This window comes from Myodes glareolus, chromosome 25, assembly GCF_982192425.1.
Source record: "Myodes glareolus chromosome 25, mMyoGla1.1, whole genome shotgun sequence".
Lineage (NCBI taxonomy): Eukaryota > Metazoa > Chordata > Mammalia > Rodentia > Cricetidae > Myodes > Myodes glareolus.
The window spans coordinates 4,121,233-4,141,855 of NC_142050.1; the positions used below are offsets into that span (position 1 = coordinate 4,121,233).

The 20,623-nt window shown below is 40.7% G+C and overlaps 1 long non-coding RNA gene across 1 annotated transcript; it reads left to right on the forward strand.

Moving 5' to 3' along the window:
- The first annotated feature begins 1,988 nt into the window (after positions 1 to 1,988).
- Positions 1,989 to 20,131, forward strand: LOC148117805 (uncharacterized). Its single transcript, XR_015736630.1, has 3 exons — positions 1,989 to 2,117; positions 18,196 to 18,322; positions 19,946 to 20,131. It is a non-coding gene; the product is annotated as an uncharacterized LOC148117805 (long non-coding RNA).
- Positions 20,132 to 20,623: the final 492 nt, after the last annotated feature.

The following is a 20,623-nucleotide window of genomic DNA, read 5'->3' on the forward strand; positions in this document are numbered from 1 at the left end:
ATTTAAGTTTTATACACATATACACACAGAGCTAAAGCTAACTTATGTTCATATATAAAGTTAACTCAAAAATCACATGCATACACACACATATATTTAAATAGGAGTTGGGTGAAGTGGATTCGTTGGTGGTCCCCACTGAAAGCATGTCACTGAGCAAAACACATATGTATCAGAGTCAGTAAGACGAATTTAGAGACAAAAGCATAAGCAAACCATGAGACAAGACAAGGAATACCACAGTAAAGATGGTGACTTGGTTACCTAACCTGCTCTTAGAGGAGATGGTGGTGAGGTCATCTGACTTGCCCTTAGTCAAAATGGCGGTGGTCACGTGTTGTATGGAGAAATTGCATTTTCAGAGATGTGGCGGGAATTTTGAACAGACACAAATAACAAGAGAGACATAGACGCTGTATAGAGCATGCATTTAAAACAGAATTACATCCGTGTGGCCACAACATTCATACATTCTTTCCTACATGAAGTAGACAGGAAAATTACTCAGCACTGCCAGCAGTCGGGTGCCAGCCCCCGCCAGTTGCTGCAGGGAGTGAGGGCTAAGAGTGGAACGGCCGCCTGAGATCCAGCAAGTTTTGCCCACTACTGTGGGACCAGCAGTTGTAGCAGCGGCAGAGATAGAATAGGAGCAAGAAAAGGAATAGAAGTGAGAAAAAGCGCGCACAGGTGGTGGGGGTGGGGCTGCCCAGTGAAAGGAAAGTGGAGCTGCATGAGATGCCAGGGAGACACCGGTAATACGGATCATGACTGGATAGAAACTTTTTGATCTGCCTGTTTGCTGGTAGAAATTAGAAAACTCCCTCTTTAGGTTGCTATTTGAGGGGTACATAGGCCATTTGTTAGTGCAAAGGCGGGTAAGGTTAGGAATCTGTAATAAGGCAGAGGTTTTAGAGTCTATAAAAGACATACAGCGGGGGGAGGGCAGGGGGAAGGGTTGGACAGAGAGTTTTAGGTCTATTTCCCAAGGCGTGAGAAAGGCAAGGACCCAAGAGCTCTTAACCAGAAGATCTTCTGGATAATGCGAGAGTCGCCCGCTAGGCCAGACCAATTTGAGACCTGTAGGTACAGGAATTGGGGACCAGATAGGACCATTCCAAGTGGCCTGAAAGAGGACAAAAGTCCCAGTGGTGAGGAGCCAAATCTCAGTCTTTAACTGTGGGGAATAACCAGAGATGAATGCCAACGAAAGCTGAGGTGGAGAAGGGACCTTACCATTTGAAGCAATGGATCAGGCACAGGATGTTCAAAGTGGTCTGAGTCCAGGGTCCCCATGTGTCCTCAGCTGGCCTGCCCATGGGTGGGAAAGAACATGGAGAGAGCCTGGCCGAGTCACACACCAATGTTATCCTTTATAAAGAGGTGGTGGGGGACCAGTCCCACTTGGGGTGACAAGGGTCACCCAAGGCCTCAGCGGATCCCCTGGCAGGTGGCCTGAGGCTTCAGCTGGAGACAGATAGACAGATAGGCAGATAGACAGATAGGCTATGCAGAGAGTTTGGGTATAGAGTTTATTTAGTAGGTTGTGGAGGGGAAAGGGGAGAAGGGAGGAGAAGAGAGAGGCAGAAGTTGTCTCTACAGAAGATGAACAGAAAGAGAGAGGGGGAGAAAAGGAGAGGGAGGGACAGAGGGAGGGAGGGAGGGAGAGAGGGAGGGAGGGAGGGAGGGAAAGAGAAAGAGAGAGAGGGAGCCCTGGAGAGGAGGTGGGAGATTCACTTGCCTAGGAAGAAGGGGAGGTTGGGAGTGGGCAGGCTTGTCTCTTAAAGGGCAGGGTACCCAGGTGACAGGTCAGACTGGCAGATTACCACAGTAGGAATCAACCATAATTATGCAATATATAAATCTCCTTTCCTAAGAATTTGTTCAGCTCTGCAGGCTACAAAGCAGAAAGTCTTAGTGTTCTTGGTATCTGATGTTCTCTGAGATTCAGATGGGTGCAGCTAATTCTGTCTTGAGCTCCATCATAACACTCACATCCCACCTCCACCACAATGGCCACACGCATCCAACTTGCTGTGACTAGGCCATAAACTGGGAATACTGACCGGAAGAAAAGTGAAGACTCCCAGATAATTGGAGATACCCAGGGAGATACCCAGGTAGTGACTTTCAATTTATGAACACTTCTGGAACTACTGTCCTGGAGCTGTTCTCACCTGTTCCTTTCTGATTTGTGTGTGTGTGTGGGGGGGTGTTTGCTTCACTTTTGTCCATTTTGAATTTTTCCTTTTATTGAAAATAGATTTTTTTCTCACATAATGTTGCCTTTTTATGGTTTCTCCTCCTTCTACTCCCTTCATTTTCTCTCTACCTTCCCTCCCATCCAGATCCACTCTCTTTCTGTCTTTCATTATAATAAAAAAACAGGCTTCTAATGGATAAAAATATAGTATGATAATACAAAATTAACACATTGGCATTGGACAAAACGTACAAAAGGAAAAGAGCCCAAGAGAATACACAGGAATCAGAGACTCACGTGTCCATGCACTAAGGAATCTCAGAAAAACCCTAAGCTAGAAATCAAAATATAAACCCAAAGGACCTGGCGCAGACCTGTGCAGGCCCCGTGTGTGCTTCCTCAGGCTCTGTGAGTTCACCCGAGCATTGATCATGTCTGCTTAGAGGACCTCGTTCTCCTGGTCCTCCATCCCCTCTGGCTCTTACACTCTTTCTGCCTCCTCTTCCACCAGGCTTTCTGGGCCCTGAAAGGAAGAATTTGATGGATGCCTCCCATTTGGAGATGTACACTTCAAGGTCTCTTACTCTCTCCATCATATCTGGCTGAGGGTGTCTGGACTTGTTCCCAAGGGCTGCAAGAGGAAGCCTCGCAAGAAGGCGATGGTGTATGAGTATAGTAGAGTGTCATTAGAAATCATTTTATTGCTACATTTTTTAAGCCAGAGTATTTGGCTTTAGTCTCAGAGTACCATCTCATGGAGTGGCCTCGTGTTAGATTAGCTATCAACTGGTTACCATCCTAGCAGTGTCGATATGAGACCATCTCATGTTAGATCAGCTAATGACTGGTCACTCCCACAAGTTCTCTGCCACCACACTACCAGCATCACTTTCAGGGAGGAGACCACTGTAGAGCAAAAGGTTTGTGGCTGGCTTGGTGTTTATGTTTCTCTTTTGGCAGAGGGCAGAGCACCTGCCTCTACCAAGGACACCAGCACATAGTGTTGAAGGCTCTATGCAGATACAAGGCAGATTTTTGTTCAGTAAGTTATGTAGATGACAAATAATGGCCAGTTTAGACTCTGTCTCCACATTATTTGGAGATTTCAGTTAGTATGATTTAGTATGTAATGATACATGCTTCATGTATGTATGCATTAGGAAACTCCTACAGCATTTGGTTTCCATACCACCCCGCAAATATCCCAGGATTTTAGCTGTTTCTCCTTGTGCTCTTACCCTGTGCCTCCCAACTTGAGCCTCCCTTTCAAGACTCCCTTTACATCCACAAACATCTATTCTACCTCCCTTCCTAACAAGCTCTACCTGTACCTCCTAGCCTGTTACTCTGTATTCATGTGCATCTGTGATTGTAACTTGGTTATCATTGACTTAACAACCAATATCAACATGTAAGTAAAAACATACCATGTTTTTCTTGCTGGGTCTTGGATTCTCACTCAGGAAGTTGTTTTTTTTTTTCTATTTACATCCATTTACCTACAATTTTCATGATTTCTTCTCTTTTTTATGGCTGAGTAATGTTTCATTGTGTAAATGTACCACATTTTCTTTATCCAGCCTTCTGATGACAGTTAGCTAGGTGGTTTCCAGCCTCTGACTATTACGAATAGAGCAGTAATTAACATAGTTGAGCAAGTATCACTGTAATAGGATACATAGTAGCACTTTTTGGGTATATGCCCAAGATGGGTAAAGCTGGATCTTGTGGTTGATTGATTTTCACTTTCTGGAGGGGCTAACATACTGATTTCCACAGTGATTCTACAAGTTTGTACTCCTCTCAGCAATGGAGAAGTGTTCCTTTGTCCCCCATACTCACCAGCATGAGCTGTCACTTGTGTTATGGATCTTAGTCATTCTGCCTGGTGCCTCAGAGTCATTTTTATTTGCATTTCCCTTGTGGCTAAGAATGTTGGACATTTCTTTAAGTGTTTCTAAGTCATTTGCATTTTCTCTATTGAAAACTCTGTTTAGATCTGTATCCCATTTTTAATTGTGTTGTTTGTATCCTAGATATCTAGTTTTTTATGTTCTTTATATATTTTGGGTATTAGTCCTCTGTTGAAAGTGAAGTTGGCAAAAATCTTCTGTTCTGTAGGCTGTTGCTTTGTCTGAATGACGGTGTCATTTATCATACAGAATCTTTTCAGTTTCATAAGGTCCCATTTATTTATCATTGATCTTAGTGCCTGTACTATCAATGTTCTGTTCAGAAAGTCTTTTCCTATGCTAATGAATTAAAGGTTATTCCCCACTTTCTCTTTTATCAGGTTCAACAAATCTGGTTTTATGTTGAAGTCTTTGATCTACTTGGACTTGAGTTTTGTGCATGATGATAAATATGGATTTATTAGAATTCTTCTGCAGGCAAATTTTGACCTGCCCTGTGTGTTAAAGATGCTGTCTATCTCTAGTGTGTATTTATGGCTTCTTTATAAAAAAAAAATCAAGTGTCTTTATGTGTGTAGAATTATGACTGGGACTTCAATTTGTTTTCACTGATCCATATGTCTGTTTTTGTGACAATGTCATGATGTTTTTATTACTATAGTTCTGTAGTATATAACTTGAAATAAGGAATGGTAAGACCTTTAGCAGTTCTTTCGTTGTTAAGAAAGTTTTATCTATCCTGAGTTTTTTGTTTCTCCTATTAACCTGAAAACTGTCCTTTTAAGGTCTGTGAAGAATTGTGTTGGAATTTTGCATTGACCGTTTTTACTGTATTAATCCTAATGAGTGTGGGAGATCTTTCCAGCTTTTAACATCTTCTTCAAAGTCTTTCTTCAAAGACCATGTCTTCCACCACAGTGATAAAGGACTGAACCCGTGAAACCAAATAAAGCCCCCTCAATTAAATCTTTTCCTTTATAAGAGTGGCCATAGTTGTGGTACCTCTTCACAGCATTAAAATCCAAAGACACAGGTTTTGAACTTTTTTATTCATTTCTTTTCACTGTTTGGGTTTTCATAGATTTCTTTAAAGGATTTATTTGTTTTCTCTTTAAGGACCTCTATCATATTCCTAAATGCTATTTTAAGATATTTTCTTAGCTTCAGTTATGTTGCTGTGATTGGAGTCTGTAATAGTAGGGCTGCTGGGCTCTAGTGGAGATACATTGCCCTTGTTGTTATTGGTTGTGCTTTTGTGCTGACATCTGGTCATCTGGGTTTGGAAGGATTGTAACTCTGGGTACTGGTATCTGGTCTTGTCTTTGTTGGAAGGGTGTTTTGTTCTTTGATTTCAGTTGTCCTTACTAGTTCTTAGGAGAGTGTGGTGGCTGTGTGTTGCTTAACTGGCAATTATTCTGGAATCTTGATAGGTGTGGTTACTGGCAATGTATTTATAGGTATTGGGAGCTGATACTTAAAATCTTCAATGGGCTAGGAGGTGGGGGGGGTACTGAGGAGGTCCACAGGAAGAACAAAAGGGTGTTTCGGGATCTTGGTTTTCCCCTGGGAATGGGGCAGCAAGTGAGGAGAGGCCTCAGCTGGCAGTTTGCTAAGAAGTTTGGAATGAGATTGGGAGATTGGATTTGGAGGAATGGAGGGAAGGAGAGGTGACGATCTGTGTTTTGCTTGCTTTGCTGACTAGAGTGGCCTGCGGGAACTCAGGGAAGGCCTGCTCCAGGTGGCAGTTTGGATAAAGCAGTGAGGTGGGAACAGGATGGTAGGAGAAGATCTGTGTGATGTACTAGAAACTCCACTGCAGCAGGTTATCCGCTACCGAAAAAGGCGTGGGCCTGGGGAATGGGTTTGGAGGAGCGGACGGAGAGAGCCGCAGATCAGAGACCAGCAGTTAGCCTCACTGCTTCCCTGGATGGAGTGCCCTAAAAGTCCCAGGAAATCCTTTTCTGATTTTAACATTTCCAAAACTTCTTTGCTCCTTCAGGTACTAGCTTGAAATTTACCTCTGCTAGCCTTTCCTGATCACCAAATGATGATACCTTCTCATGCCAATATTAATCCTTCCTTCCTTCCTTCCTTCCTTCCTTCCTTCCTTCCTTCCTTCCTTCTTCCTTCCTTTCCTTCCATTCTTCCTCCCTCCCTCCCTCCTTTCCTCCCTTCCTTTCTTCTTCCTTTCCTTCTTTCCTGTCTTTTTTCTTTTCTTCTCTCTCTTTCCTTCCTTCCTTTCTTCTTCTTCTTCTTCTTCTTCTTCTTCTTCTTCTTCTTCTTCTTCTTCTTCTTCTTCTTCTTCTTCTTCTTCCTCTTCCTCCTCCTCCTCCTCCTCCTCCTCCTCCTCCTCCTCCTCTCTCTCTCTCTCTCTCTCCTCTTTGTTTTTGAGACACGCTTTCTCTGTGTAGCAGCCTGGGCTATTGTGGAACTTGCTCTGTAGATCAGGCTGGCCTCAAACTCTCAGAGATCCACCTAGTTCTCCCTCCCGAGGCACCACCACCACCTGGCTATTAGTGCTTTCTGATTTTGTGTTTTTCTCACTAGATTGTGAGCTTATTTGATAATAGTGCCTTTGTAAGGATATAGTCTTGATTTTGAAACAAAACTCAGTCAAGGAAAAACAACCAATAAATGTTTTCAAAATATAAATGATTGATTAAAAACCATACACAAGTTTCTAGCATATTTGAATACTTGATTTCCAGATTCTAACAATGTTAAATATGTAATAATAATTATTACTACTTTAGGCATGACTAGGAAATGAAGTGCAATTCTAATTAGTCTTAATAATAAAAGCCCAGGAGTCAGATATCGGAATAAAAGCTGAAAGATCAGAGAAGCAGTAGAGTTCTTACCTCTACAAATTCTCAGACCCAAATGGCTCCTATCTCTGCCATGCCTTACAACTTCCAGTTTGTATGTACAGACCTCCAACCCTCTATGGTTAACTAGTGGCTAGTTTCACCCTCTGATCTCAAGGCAAGCTTTATTTTCCAGAACACAAACAAAATATCACAGCATGGAAAGGATAACTCTCAGTTGATCTTCTTCACATTTAAAAACTATCAGCTAAACAAGCTTTCTATTTCAGAGCCATTAAAATGAGCAAATAAGACTGAGTCCAGGGAATATTAAAAATAAATATATAGGAAGTCATAGAAATGCTCTGAGCTTAACATTTCTTTTTCACCAGAAATTTATAATCTAATATTTTTAAGGCTCACAAGGAAACACTTTGACTTTTAAAATCTCTCCTTTTTTCCTTCCCTTCACTAGTCCTTATTTCTTTTCTTTAAAGTATGGTACCTTGCAATGTCCCAGTAAAAATGAAACCAGTGTTACTATTGTTATATTATGTGGACTCATCTCATAAGAATGTGTGAGAGCTCCAAGTTTTTACATCCAGATCTGATAACTTTTTGACTCTATCTTCACCCGAAACTAGCACTTCAAAATGTGTAAATCAAAACAAATTAAACTATTCCACTTCCCTTAAGTTACTCAGTAATCTCAAAAAGCTGAAAAACTTAAATGATAATAGCAGGAATGGAAACAACAACAATAAGAGTAAAGAAATAAACATATTCAGCCATAAGAAAGAAGGGTTTTCATTCATGCCAGAGCATGTCTAAGCCTTGCTACACACAGCGAGTCAGACACTAACAACAAAGTATGTCAGGACTGCGATTTTGTGAAGTCGTTATGACAGGGAAGTGTGAAGAAACATGCAGACTAGCAGTTGCTAGGGCTGCAGGGAGTGGACAGTGGGAGAGATACTTGATAGATTTCCTTCTGGGGCTGATGAAATTATCTGGTAGAAGAGAATGAAGGTGGTAGTTCATTGAATTCTACTCTAGAAAATAGCTGAACAGTAGATTTTGTATTGCATGAATTTTGCCACTTATTTTAAACAGAAAAGGTATTTAAAAGTTGGCCAGAGGGGTTAGGGGAGTAATAAAATGTGTGAATTCCTAACTAAATTTGGAAAGAGAGCAACACAGATTTTATATACTAGGAAGAATAAAGATGGGATCACAACAAGGTTCAAGTATGTTTAAAAACAGAAAAATGATATTTTTAAACTACTTTATTCCGCTAAAAATTTAATATTAAATGAAAAATGCACCCCAAAGTCACTAAAGCATATAGAAAAAGAAACAGAAAAAATACAGCGTTAATGTTTGCTGATATAATTTAATCTCTACCTTATTTAGTATGTGTGTGGCACACGTTCATGCTGTACATATGTGCATGTGTGTATACATGCACTTGGGGATGGTAAAGAAGAATGCTAGCTGCCTTGCTCTCTCACTTGACTCTATTGCCAGGACCCCTGGTCTCTTACTGAGCATGGAGTTCTGCTGGCAACCAGCAAGCCCCAGCCATTCTCCTGTCTCTTCTCACAACAGTGCTTGGCTTTTCACATGGGCTCTAGAGAGCTGACTCAGGGCATCATTCTTGGACATCAAATATTTTCACCCATGAACCATCTCATTTCTCCAACACAGTTTGACTTTAACGTCCCCTTAATAGATATCTTCAGCCTCTGGTACTCTTCTAATACTTAATGGAGGGAAAATAATAATTTTTACATGAACTCTACTGGGGAATAGAAAGAATACCTCTTGGTTCTTAGTCAGGTCAATATAACCTTGACATGTAAACCTGGTAAACATATTAAAGAGGGAGTAATCGAAATTGCAGACCAGTCTTTTCATGACTGTGGACATTGGGATTTTGAAAAATATATTAGTTAAGTTAATCTACAACACATAAAATGGCAAAAACATCGCACTTAAGGGGACACATGCTAAGGGTAAAAATTTGGATTGAATTCTTAAATTAGTTCTACAATTAACAGGATAAAAGAGATAACTAGTAGGATCACCTCAGCAGATGCAAAAAAGGAATTTGTAATAGACATGTTATAGTAAAAATCTTAGCAAGTTGTAATAGATGGATTATGTTTAAACAATCAGACAAAGCGAGCTGCTGAAAGGGTGCATTGCAGTAAGCTCTAGACTGACGAAATGCAAAGCCTTCCTGTATGAGAACACTTACTCTTGTCACCTACACTCATGTTAAATGGGAGGGAAGGGAAAGAGCAGGTTTCACAATGTGGAAAGATCGAGAAGCTCATTGTTCACAGAGAACATGGTTGGTGTGGAGATAGTTCAACTGACTCTGTTGATAAAGTACTCAAATTCGCATACAAATTTACCTATACTGTACAGATGCAGAAGCAGTGTACATAATAATTTACAGCTGTGTGGTAACGATCAGGAAATGATTGATTGGTTTTGTTTTTGAATTTGTACACTTTGTTAAAAGAATAAAGCATAAACAGTAGCATACTAAAATGAACTCCATAATTTACATTTCTCAACACAAACAGGCACTACAGTATTAATACTTCAAAAAAGCTCTAGTGTCTGCAATTAGAGAATGAATTATTGTTACTATTCAGGCATCTGGACTGGCCTGAGGTTGGGGTGTACGGCCTCAGCTGTAGCCACTGAGAGCACCTCTGTGCACATTCACTATGTTCCCCTTTAAAAGGGCCCTGCCCACCTCCATCTCTCCCTCTTTCTGTCTCTGTCTGTTCCTCTCTCTCTGCTTCTGTCTTCTTTTCTGCCACTCCTGTCCCCAGAAGCTGATCTGCCCTCTTCCCTCTCCCATGTCCATTCACTTTCCCCCAATGAAAAGCCCTTCCACCTGAGCCCTGTCTCATGGCGTCTTTCTCTCATGAGCCACTTTTTATAAATTAAAGCAATTATTGCATTTGAGGACGAAATATGATGTGAAAAGATTTTGTTCATAAAATATTTTGGTCATTACCTAGGTCTTTAATTGTTATATTGGTCTAACAGGTTTGCTATTAGGCATTTTAAAATTGCTACTTTCCTTCCAAACACAAATTCTTCTACGTTCTGCAGCCCAGATTGTTGAATGTACAAAATTATTCTTCTAAAAATTTGAGAATGGAGTAACCGATCTCTTCATGTTAAAGCAAAATAAATCAAAATCAGAAAAGTAGGCATCTTTTGTTAATGGATGGTGTCTAGACATCTTTAAAAACTGAGACATCAAAGTAAAAGGACCTGAAGAGGGGAAGGGGCCAGTGAAACAGCCAAGAGTGGAGATCTGGTAGAGGCCTTAATCAAAACATGTACTATGTGTTTATGAAAATATAGTGATAAAATCAATTGCGTTGTAAAGTCAGTATATACTAAAATAAGAGGAATGTCCTCACGTGGAGAAGGACATGAGGGTGCACAGTTTTAGCCTCAGCTATCTGGGAATTTAAGAAAGCAGAGTAGGGTCGTTCAAGGGGTGAACTTTAGACTCATGAAGGCAATACAGTGAGACTTTAATTTTTAAAACAGTGAACTCAATTTAAACTATTGTAATTTGGACAAATGGCTCATTTCCTAATAAGTAAAGCAACAGCTATAATAATAAAAAGAAACACATTTTGAAAAGATTGTCACCAAAATCTAATGAAATGATCACCATAGAATTCCTTAAACTACTAGATACTAATGTAACATGAGGGGGCTTGTTTGTTGGGGGTTTTTCTGTCCTGCCTGGCCCCCCAACTGTTTAGTCCCAGAGAAAAATCACACAAAGGACTCTGTAAGTTATAAAGCTGATTGGCCCTTTAGCTCAGGCTTCTTATTAGCTAACGTTCACATCTTGATTAACCCATTTTTCTGATCTATGTTAGCCATGTGGCTGAGTACCTTTTTCAGTGGGGCAGCTCACATCCTGCTGCTTCTGTGATCTGGGCAGGAGTGGGGGGAATCAGCTTCCTCCTCCCCAGAATTCTCCTGCTCTCCTTGCATCATTTCCACTTCCTGTCTGGGTTTTCCACCTACACCTCCTGCCTGGCCAATCAGCATTTATTTAAAACATGATTGACAGAATACAGACAATTCTCCCGCACCATACTAAAGATACAACAGCAAAATAATTTGGGTTCCATCATTAACAAATAGTATCTGTATGCAGAAAGAAATGTATTTCTCTAGTAGATATTCCTAAGGTTGTGTATTTGGGCAAAAAATCCACTTAATAACTGGATTATTTTAGGTCTGTTTATGCAGGTATTTCAGAAGCAGCACAGTGAAAAGAGACTTATGACAATTCTTGCAGTGCCTACAGAGAGTGGCAAGTTCTTTCAAGCCAACGCACTTCTCATCTTAGGTATTGCAATTGAGGTTCTTTCCAAACATAGGTTTTCTCTGGGATAATCCAGTTTTTGAGTGTCAGCAAATAACCCACTTATTACCCACATTAATAAAAGAAGGCAGAGGGTAGAAGGGCTGAAAATTATGAATTAATCAAACTTAATTCTAATTGAGATCATTTTAACTTTAATTATATGTATTTGTTATAGCTAATTCTCAAATTTGTTTCACTAAGTAAAACACAGCCATTGTTTAAAAGTCAGCATGTGATTAAGTGGTCGCAAGGTTACAATCATGTCATGAATTGATTGGATATCATTTGTGCCACTACATGGTGCATTCTGACTAGTTTATGGTTGGTTCCTTGTGGACTTAATGTCTTATCCCTGCTTAGAGCTATAGCCCAGTGGTGGAGCACTCCATGTGTGGCATTGGTGGAGCCCTAGGCTATATTCCCAGCCCTACACACATTTTATTTCTCTATTGTCCTTATGAAAAGAACTTTTTCTGATTAGTATGGCAATGTCCACGTAAAGACCCTAGTTGCGTAGTGCAAGTATGGTGGCCATAGGTCTGAAGTGAGCATTCTCAAGTATAAACTGAGCCCGTGTTTACGTCTTAGAGTGTAGAAGTGGCTGTTCAGAGTGTCAGGCCCTTTGTTGCATGGTTGACTTTTGAGTGGTCATGAACCAAGGGGAAAAGAAAAGAAATGTCGAAGGCAGCAGACTCTGAGTCATGAGATACATGTCGGACATGGTTTGTTTTCTGGCTTTGGCTTGTTTTCAGCTGGTCACTCTCTTACCTTCTTCCTTTTGCAATATTGAGTAGAACCCAGGGCCTCATTCATCTTGGAAAGCACACTACTGAAACATGAGTATAGGTCTACTGTTTGGTTTCTAAAGAGTTAACAATGTGGGTAACAAACAGCATTCCACAACTCTCCCAGTTCTCTGGGGTGAGAGCTGCCTGCCTGCCTCAAGATGGGAACATCTCAAAGTGCAAACGGAGAGTCATCACTTAACCTTTCAAAATTCCACCTTTTCTAAATCTCATTGCCTTAGTCCCATGGTTGTTTGTATGTGGGGATCCAATTTGTGAGAGCTGAGTCAGATCATCATGTCTTCCAGGTTCTGTGTTATGTAAGATATTGGCTGGTTCTCATCTGCTTAGTTCAAATGAACATTGGACAGCCTAAGTGGCATGGAGAAGTATGTTGTAACCTGATAAAGGTGTAGGTCAGAAAATAACCTCTCCTGTATAGGTGTAAGGGAAATGGCGCCGTTCCTACAGCTGTACCAGGAAATGATTTCTTGTGCCAGTAATATCTAACAGGAGAGTGGCATCTTTCACTGGGTGCTACTTTGTTTTGGAGTTTTTACATCTTGATGAAGGAATAAAACCAACAATAACAAACTGATTGTGACTTAAATCCATAATAATTTTTTTTTGAGAAAGGTTCTCACTACATAGCCAAAGCTGATCTTAACTCATAGCTTTCTTGCCTTGAGCATGCAGATACTAGGATTCCAGGTGTGCACCACCACAACCAGCAGGATCTGAAGCAAGAATATCAGAACGGTCAGCTTCTTAGTATCTAGCAACAGGTACATAGAATTTCCACCCATAAAATGATGAAGCTTTACTGACAGACATCAAAGCTTTAAGCAGAAACACATACAAATTCAGATTTTGGAAGATTCAAAGTGGGTCCCAGGAAGGTTTGCAGTAATTGACAAGCTTATTCTAAATTTAAATCAAAATGCAAAAAAGAACACTCATAAAGCTTTATGAATGAGAATATTTGGAGAATTTTACTATCAAAAATTAAGATTTACTTTAAGTATGTCATCATTGAACCAATGTGTTTGTAACATGACTGACAATCTGGTAGAAAAGGTGAAAGAGTACAGGTGTAGACACACCTGTGCATTCTCAGTTTTGCTTGTTTATTTGATTGGTTTTGTTTTTCAGACAGGTTCTCATTAGATAGCTATGGCTGATCTGAGACTCAATGTGAAGACAAGGTTGGCTTTAAACTCGATGGAGATCCACTTGTCTCTGCTTCCTAAGTCCTGAGATTAAATATATGCACCACCACATCCAGACCTGTGTTCCCATCTTACTCAAGACAAGTATGCAGTGAAGAGTTTCTTTTAAGTAAAGGATGCTAACCTGATTACTATGCACATGGCTACAAATGAGTCTTAATCCCTATTCATAGGATGCTCCAAAATATTTTACAGATATCTAATAAACCTTAATGGAGAACAATAATCCCTTCATAAAATATCAAACAAATATACTTCAGAGCATTGGGGAACATGAAGATTTTATGAATGGATACAAAAAGCAGTATGCATGAACAAAAATACTGATCAACTAAACATCACCAAAATTTCAGCTTTCCTGTTAATGAAAATAGGATTGTCAAAGTGGTGCACCAAAACATGAATGAACATATTTCAAATGTGTGTATCTGCAAATGACTTATACTTACAAATCACCTTTGGAAAGAATGGGCAGAAAGTTGACAAACACAGGCAGAGTGGAGTGTGGCGGTCTCAGAGGCCATGTCACTTTCCTGTACCCTTGCAAAAGCACGTTAAGGAAAGACCCATTTATTTTAGCTCACTGTTTGAAGGTAGAGTTCATGATAGCAGGGGGTCATGGCACTGGCACCCTAGGGAGGCTGGTCACATGGCATCCACAGCCAGGAAGCAGAGAACAATGAATATTAATCCCTAGCTCCCTTGTCCATTTTACATAGTACAGGAATCGAGTCCATGAAATGGTGCTACCCATATTCATGATCTTTTTGGTTCCTCAATTAACCTAATTTTTAAAGATTCAGCAGAGAACACCCACAGGTTCCTTTTCTAGGAGACACAAAAACATTGACAATCAGTCTAAACATCACAAGTCCTTCTTTTGTCAATTTGACTTATGTTAAACATAAGTCTTGTAAGTCATAGCCTTCTATTCCTTGTCTGTATATCCCATAGTCTTTTTATAAATAAAAAATATATTTGGTCCATTTTAAAAGATGTTCCTGTCTTTAGCAATTCTGGCATTCTTTAACAGTCCGAAGTCCAAGTCTCACCTAAAACTCAAGGCAATCTCTTAACCATGGTCAAACTATAAACTAAAAAACAAGATACATACTTCCAACATAAATTAAATAGACTAAATTCTAAAAGGGAAAAATAGGACACATCAAAGAATTATCATAACAAAGCATGACCAAAACCCAGTGTGGAAAATAATAAATCTTGGAGCCTTGACTTCCTCACCATGATAGACTGCACCTTTGAATTGTATAGTACATAAGGAAGGCCATAATAAAGACTTTCTTTCAAATTTAGTTGTTTTCATAAAATACTTTTAAAATAATAACTAAGACACCAGGATTAGTTGAAATCTCTTAAAAGCTCAGATAGATATTGAGAAAAGGAGCATCCAGTTGCCTGGGTTTCATGTTCAATGTCTATGTCTGGTTCCTTAAAATTAGGACACTGAGGACTTTATCCACATGTGGTTTTTTTGTTGTTGTTTTTTTGTTTTTGTTTTTTTGAAAGAGAGCTCATTGGAAACAGTCCTGGGAATTCATAGCAATATAAGGACAGGGGAAGGGTCAGGAAAAAGTCTGTGTGGTAGGCACGTTTAGTCAGTCTAGTATGTTTTTAGCATTAGCTCATCTGTTGGCATGCTTTTAGCTCACAGTATTATTATTTTGAAGACCAGTGGCCTTCTCTGGAACCCACTCATGAACAGCATATTCTCTTAGATCTCCAGCCTGGATGCAATCTCCATCAGGCCTGCTCCTGCGGAGGTCCCAACTCACTGGAAAGGCCAATGTTTTTCCTGTTGTGGAAGCTGATAGCAATCTGTAGACTGTTCCATCTGCGCTGGATTAAGATCTTGCTTCACAGGGTCTGTGGCTGATGGGATTCACCACTTGGCTTGGAGAAGCCTGGCGATCGCTGATGTGCAAAGCGTGCAACCTGATGAGCACAATTCTGTGCTAAATATTCATTGTTCCGTTTCTTGGCGGTCATCCTCAACAGACAGGGCCTTTTCTGTTGTGTCGGAAACAAGGACTATCTTCTAACCCTGTACGTATTTGCTTTCCCATTGATGGTGTGTGAGATTCCCTGTATCCCTACGTTCCCAACAACACTAGACAATACAAGCCTTTTAATGTTTCCTGGTCTGGTAGGTATAAAGTAATTTGAAGGAACTTCTGTAATTGGCACTTTTTTGATGACCAAGGATTCGGAACATCTTTCATTTGCTTCCTCTCTCTCTTTTCTGTAAATTGTGTCTTCACACCACCTACCCTGCTATTCTTCGGATTTGATATCCCCACTTTGTTATTGTCAAGAGTTCCTAATATACAACTTGTTAATGTCTTGTCAACATTCAAATATTTCTTACTCTCACATTTGTCTATTCTCCTGCCTTTGAATGTCCAGGCTGTTACCAGCACCCCATAGAACTCCCCTATATGTTCTACTGTCATACTTCCCATATTTCCTAGAAACAACCTAGATATTTATGATGACCACCTCCTTCACATTTTGTTTGGTTTAACCACCTATGCATGCATCGCCAAACAACCTTGTTTATTTTGTCTCTTTTGGACCCCCCCCCCAAATAAAGACCTATAATATGATTCATTTTCACGCACCTTAGTTCCACATTATATGTGAACTATACCCTCATTATTGTGTGACTCTACTGTACTATACAATGTTGTATTGTATCCAGTCTTAGTATTCCTTTATCTATTTCAGCTATGGGCACAGCTCTTTCTAGAATTTAGTTTTGTTTCATGTCAACTTCTTAAACCCAATTTCCTTAGTGATTATAGAATTATACAAAGATTTCCAAACTCTTTTACTAACACTTGATTATGAAAACCTTGCAAATACCTCGCCTGGGCAGCACAGTAGAACTGACCCTGTTAGCAGGGATATAGGTGACCTAGTCCCAAGGGTGTGAGCATGGGAGAGCTGACCCCACTACTCATCTGTCACCTAGCAGTGCAGGTGAGTGAGAGATGCCCACCTTGCCCAGGGTCACGAGTGTGGGAGACAAGGCCCTGCCCTCACTGACTGCAGCACTCAGGAGAGTAGGCCCTGGACCTAGCCTGGATAACACAGTAGAGCTGGCTGGGATGATGGTGGTGTGGGTGTGGGTGAGTGACCCCCCAGGGCATGAGCTCCACCCTTTTCTACCTGATACATTGGGTGAGCTAGATGGGGCAGGGCTGAAGAGCTCACCCTGCTGGTGAGGATGAGGGAGAACTGGAGGGGTGACCAGCCCAGGCACCATCCAGAACCAGAACAAGGGTTATTAGTTGGTCCACTCCATCCATGTGAAGGGTCCAGTCCTGCAGATCCAAAGCTTCATGTTCTCCATGACAGAGGGCAACAACAGCACATCCAAGAGGAGTCCCAGTGATGACCACATATTGATAATGTAACAGAAGCCAGAGTCCTAGAGTCAGACCAGTTACTCATGGCAATGAACACATCCAAGTAAAGATGCATGGACTAAAGGGTACACTGTGTGGCTCTCTGTGCCACACCACAGCTTCCACGACATGACAAGATTTTTTTCTTTTACATTTTATTTTATTTGAGGGGATTGCAAGTGCAGAGGGGGGATGTCAAGGGTTGTGGAGATGAATGGGATTGGGATGCATGATGTGAAATCCACAAAGAATCACTAAAAAGTCTTTAAAAACTTGCAAATATCATGCTTCAGAATTAACCAGCTTCCAAGCCTACATGTCTCAACACACTTCTATACTGTTAGAATGCCTTTCTGAGGCTGTGGGACATCAGGGTTTCTCTTTATAGCCCTGCTGTCCTAGAATTCACTCTGCAGACCATGTTAACTTCAAACTAAAAAGGATCTACCTGCCTTTGCCTCTGAGTACTGGGGTTAAAGGCATGCACCACCATCACCCAGCTGGGAAATCAAAATCAGTTGATTTCGATCTCGAAGCTAATAGCATTGACCTACAGGATAACTGAATGGGAAACTCTTAATGTCCTCGTTGGACATTAAGACCAAAATTTTCACAACGAGTTAAAACAGTCATTTGGGATCTTGAAAATCTGTTTCTTTCATAGTGCTGAGGTTTGAACCACCCCTGTGTGTGTCATAGACATACTCGGCCACTGAGCTATGTTCTCAGTCTTTTTCTTTTCTTTTCTCTTTTCTCTCTCTCTTTCTTTCTCTCTCTTTCTTTCTTTCTTTCTTTCTTTCTTTCTTTCTTTCCTTCTTTCTTTCTACTTTGAGGCATGGTCTTGTCCAAAGCTGGCCCTGAAATCTCTATGTTGCTCAAGAGTCACCAGTTTCATATAATAAATCCTATTATTATTTTTAATCCTTCAACCAACTATAGGCTGTAGCTACTATTGTTATCTCAATTTTAGGTTTATTAAATGGTAGTCACTAATGGTAAGTGGTAACTACTATATTAACTAAATTTATAGAACCTTGAAGCTCAGAGGTCAGAGTCACACAATTAATACTGGATTGAATTAAGGGTCCAGTCCAGAAAACAAACATCCCTGGCCTCCCCTTGTCTAAAATACCATGATCTTCCAACAATGTCTGTACCTAAAGCATGATCATCTAGCAATGTCTACATCTAAAGCAGCATGATCATCTAGCAATGTCTGTATTCTGTTAAGTCTCTGTATTTAAGGATGTCTCAGTTTCAATCACTTTAGGTGAGCTGAAATATATAGGAATTTGAACCTAGAAGTGGGATTCTACAAAACTTTAAACACAAGTTCAAAGAGGAGCTGGAGGAACCGAAGGGTCTCATAGTTGCAAAACTGGAGATCCTTGTTTTGTCCTTACAACACAGCAGTACAGCTGCAGCCTGCAGGGATGTGAGAGGCTGGTCACGTCCACAGAGAACCATCAGAATGTCTGCCAGCCTGGCTATTGCCTGATGTTTCTCTCAGAGGACTACGAGAAAGCTATGGACTCAGGTAAGATCTGGTGAATACAGGGGAGAAATCTTGGCTGTAGCTGAAGCTCAGAGGTAGAGTGTTTGTCTAGCATGAACAAGATGAATAAGGCTCTAGGTTCAGTCCTCAGTACTGTCAAATAAAACAGTAAAATAAAATGATCAAGACAAAAGCTAAAAAAAAAAAAACTAGAGAAAATATCTAAAATAGAAATAAAATAAAAAATGGGGTACAGACCTAAACAGGAAACTCTCGACAGATGAATCTCAAATGGCTGAAAGACACTTAAGGAAATGTTCAACATCCTTAGTCATCAGAGAAATGCAAATCAAAATGACACTGAGTTTCTATCTTATATCTGTAAGAATGGTCAAGATCAAAAACACTGATGACAACTTATGCTGGGGAGCATGTACGGTAAAGGGAACACTTCTGCATTGCTGGTGGGAGTGCAAACTGGTTTAGCCACTTTGGATATCAGTATGGAGATTTCTCAGAAAATTAGGAAACAACCCACCTCAAGATCCAGCAATACCACTTTTGGGTATACACCCAAAGGATGCTCAATCTTACCACAAGGACATGTTTCAACTATGTTTATAGCATTATTTGTTGTAGCCAGAACCTGGAAATAACCTAAATGCTCCTCTATTGAAGAAGGGAAAGGAGGAGGAAGGGAGGGGATCAGAAAAAAATATATTGCTCAATAAAAACAACTGAAATAAAACAAAGCAAACTCTCTCTTCTGCACAGGCTTTATTCAGACAGCCTTCAAGGAGATATAATTTAAACAAGGAAATAGGAAACCGATCATGAGAGCAACCACTAAAGCCAGAGCATAGCTCTGCAATGAAATCTGGGCGCCATTGTTGGCACGGACACTAGACAGAATGAACAGACTAGATGCCTGTTCTGTTTCCAAGGTACTTGTATTTCGGAAGCAGCTACACGGGAGGCAAGCCTAGACATGCTTGACACTCACAGACACCTCAAGAAAGCAGGCTATTAAATCCAGTCCAACCAAGATCCTCTTCAGATTCTACATTGAAGCATAATGGACCTGAAAATATTTGGAGTTTTGGAATTGCAGAGAACCTTGGAGAACAGATCATGGCTAGGATGGGGAAACATTTCAGTTTCTCTATGATGGGACAGGCTTGTTGCTAGGTACTGCAAATTGTTGAATGTACTCATTTTTTCATTTTGTTAGAACAGACTGCTGTAGCTTTAGAGGTCACACTCAACTATTGCGATTGGATATGTTGGAGACAAGGTTTCTATTTTCTAACCTTGTACCTGCAGCCACATCTGGAACTAACATGCACATCAGAACATCATAGAGGGGTTTTGAACTTTGAGCTATCTTCAGATAGGCATTAGATGGAACTTTAGTGAGAAGGAAAAACTGAATGTGTGAGATGCAGATGAATTAATCCCTAAATTTATTCTGTACCTCTCATTGAGCACGTTTCTCTCTAGTTGTATGACACTTCCTGTCTCTCTATGCTGTCAGTTAGGGATGGCCATGTAGTTGGGTTTTAGCACCCAGAGGGAAGCGGAAGTGACGGATACCATCTCTGGTTCTGGGCTATATTGCTTCTTTATATCTTTTCTCATTTTTCTCTTCCCATTTTGGGACCACAGATAGTGTGACCTGGCTCCCACCGTTCAGATAATTGCAATCACCCACAGATTGAAGCAGCAACATGAAGGAGACCATGCCCTGCTAAAGTTACTGTGTAATGGACTCCCTGCTGACCTGTGTCCAGTGCCTTAAAGGGCCCCACCAAAAGCCCCTGTCTTCTGACTTCAAGTTGGATGAGAAAATGAAGAGTGAAATCCAAATTGGGTGATGGCGCATGCCCGTAATTTCTGCACTAATGAAGCTGGAGTAGGAGGTTCTGAGAGTTCAAGGCCAGCCTGGGCTGTACAGTGAAACTGTCTCAAAAATAAAACAAAACAAGAAAGGAAAAGAATCATTGTTCCCACCATGGTCTCTTTATTGAATGGTTACATGTTGGCTAAATGTTTTTAAGTAGCTGTTTCAGCAAATATGCTCGCAAAACCTGGGGAGAAAAGAGTCCCTGGCCTTTCACCACCTCACTTCACCCACCCACTGATCACACTGAAGTATCCTCTTATTTTGTTTTGTTTCCTATAAGAGTCCTGCCTTTATACCAAGTGCCCTCATAAAGAATTTCCCACAAGGCTTAGAGGTGTAGCTCAGATGGTAGAGTGTTTGCAGAGGGTGCTAGACTCAATCCTTGGCACTCACGGGTGGTACACACCTCCAGGTGAAGTCCTTGGGTAATAGTGACCAGG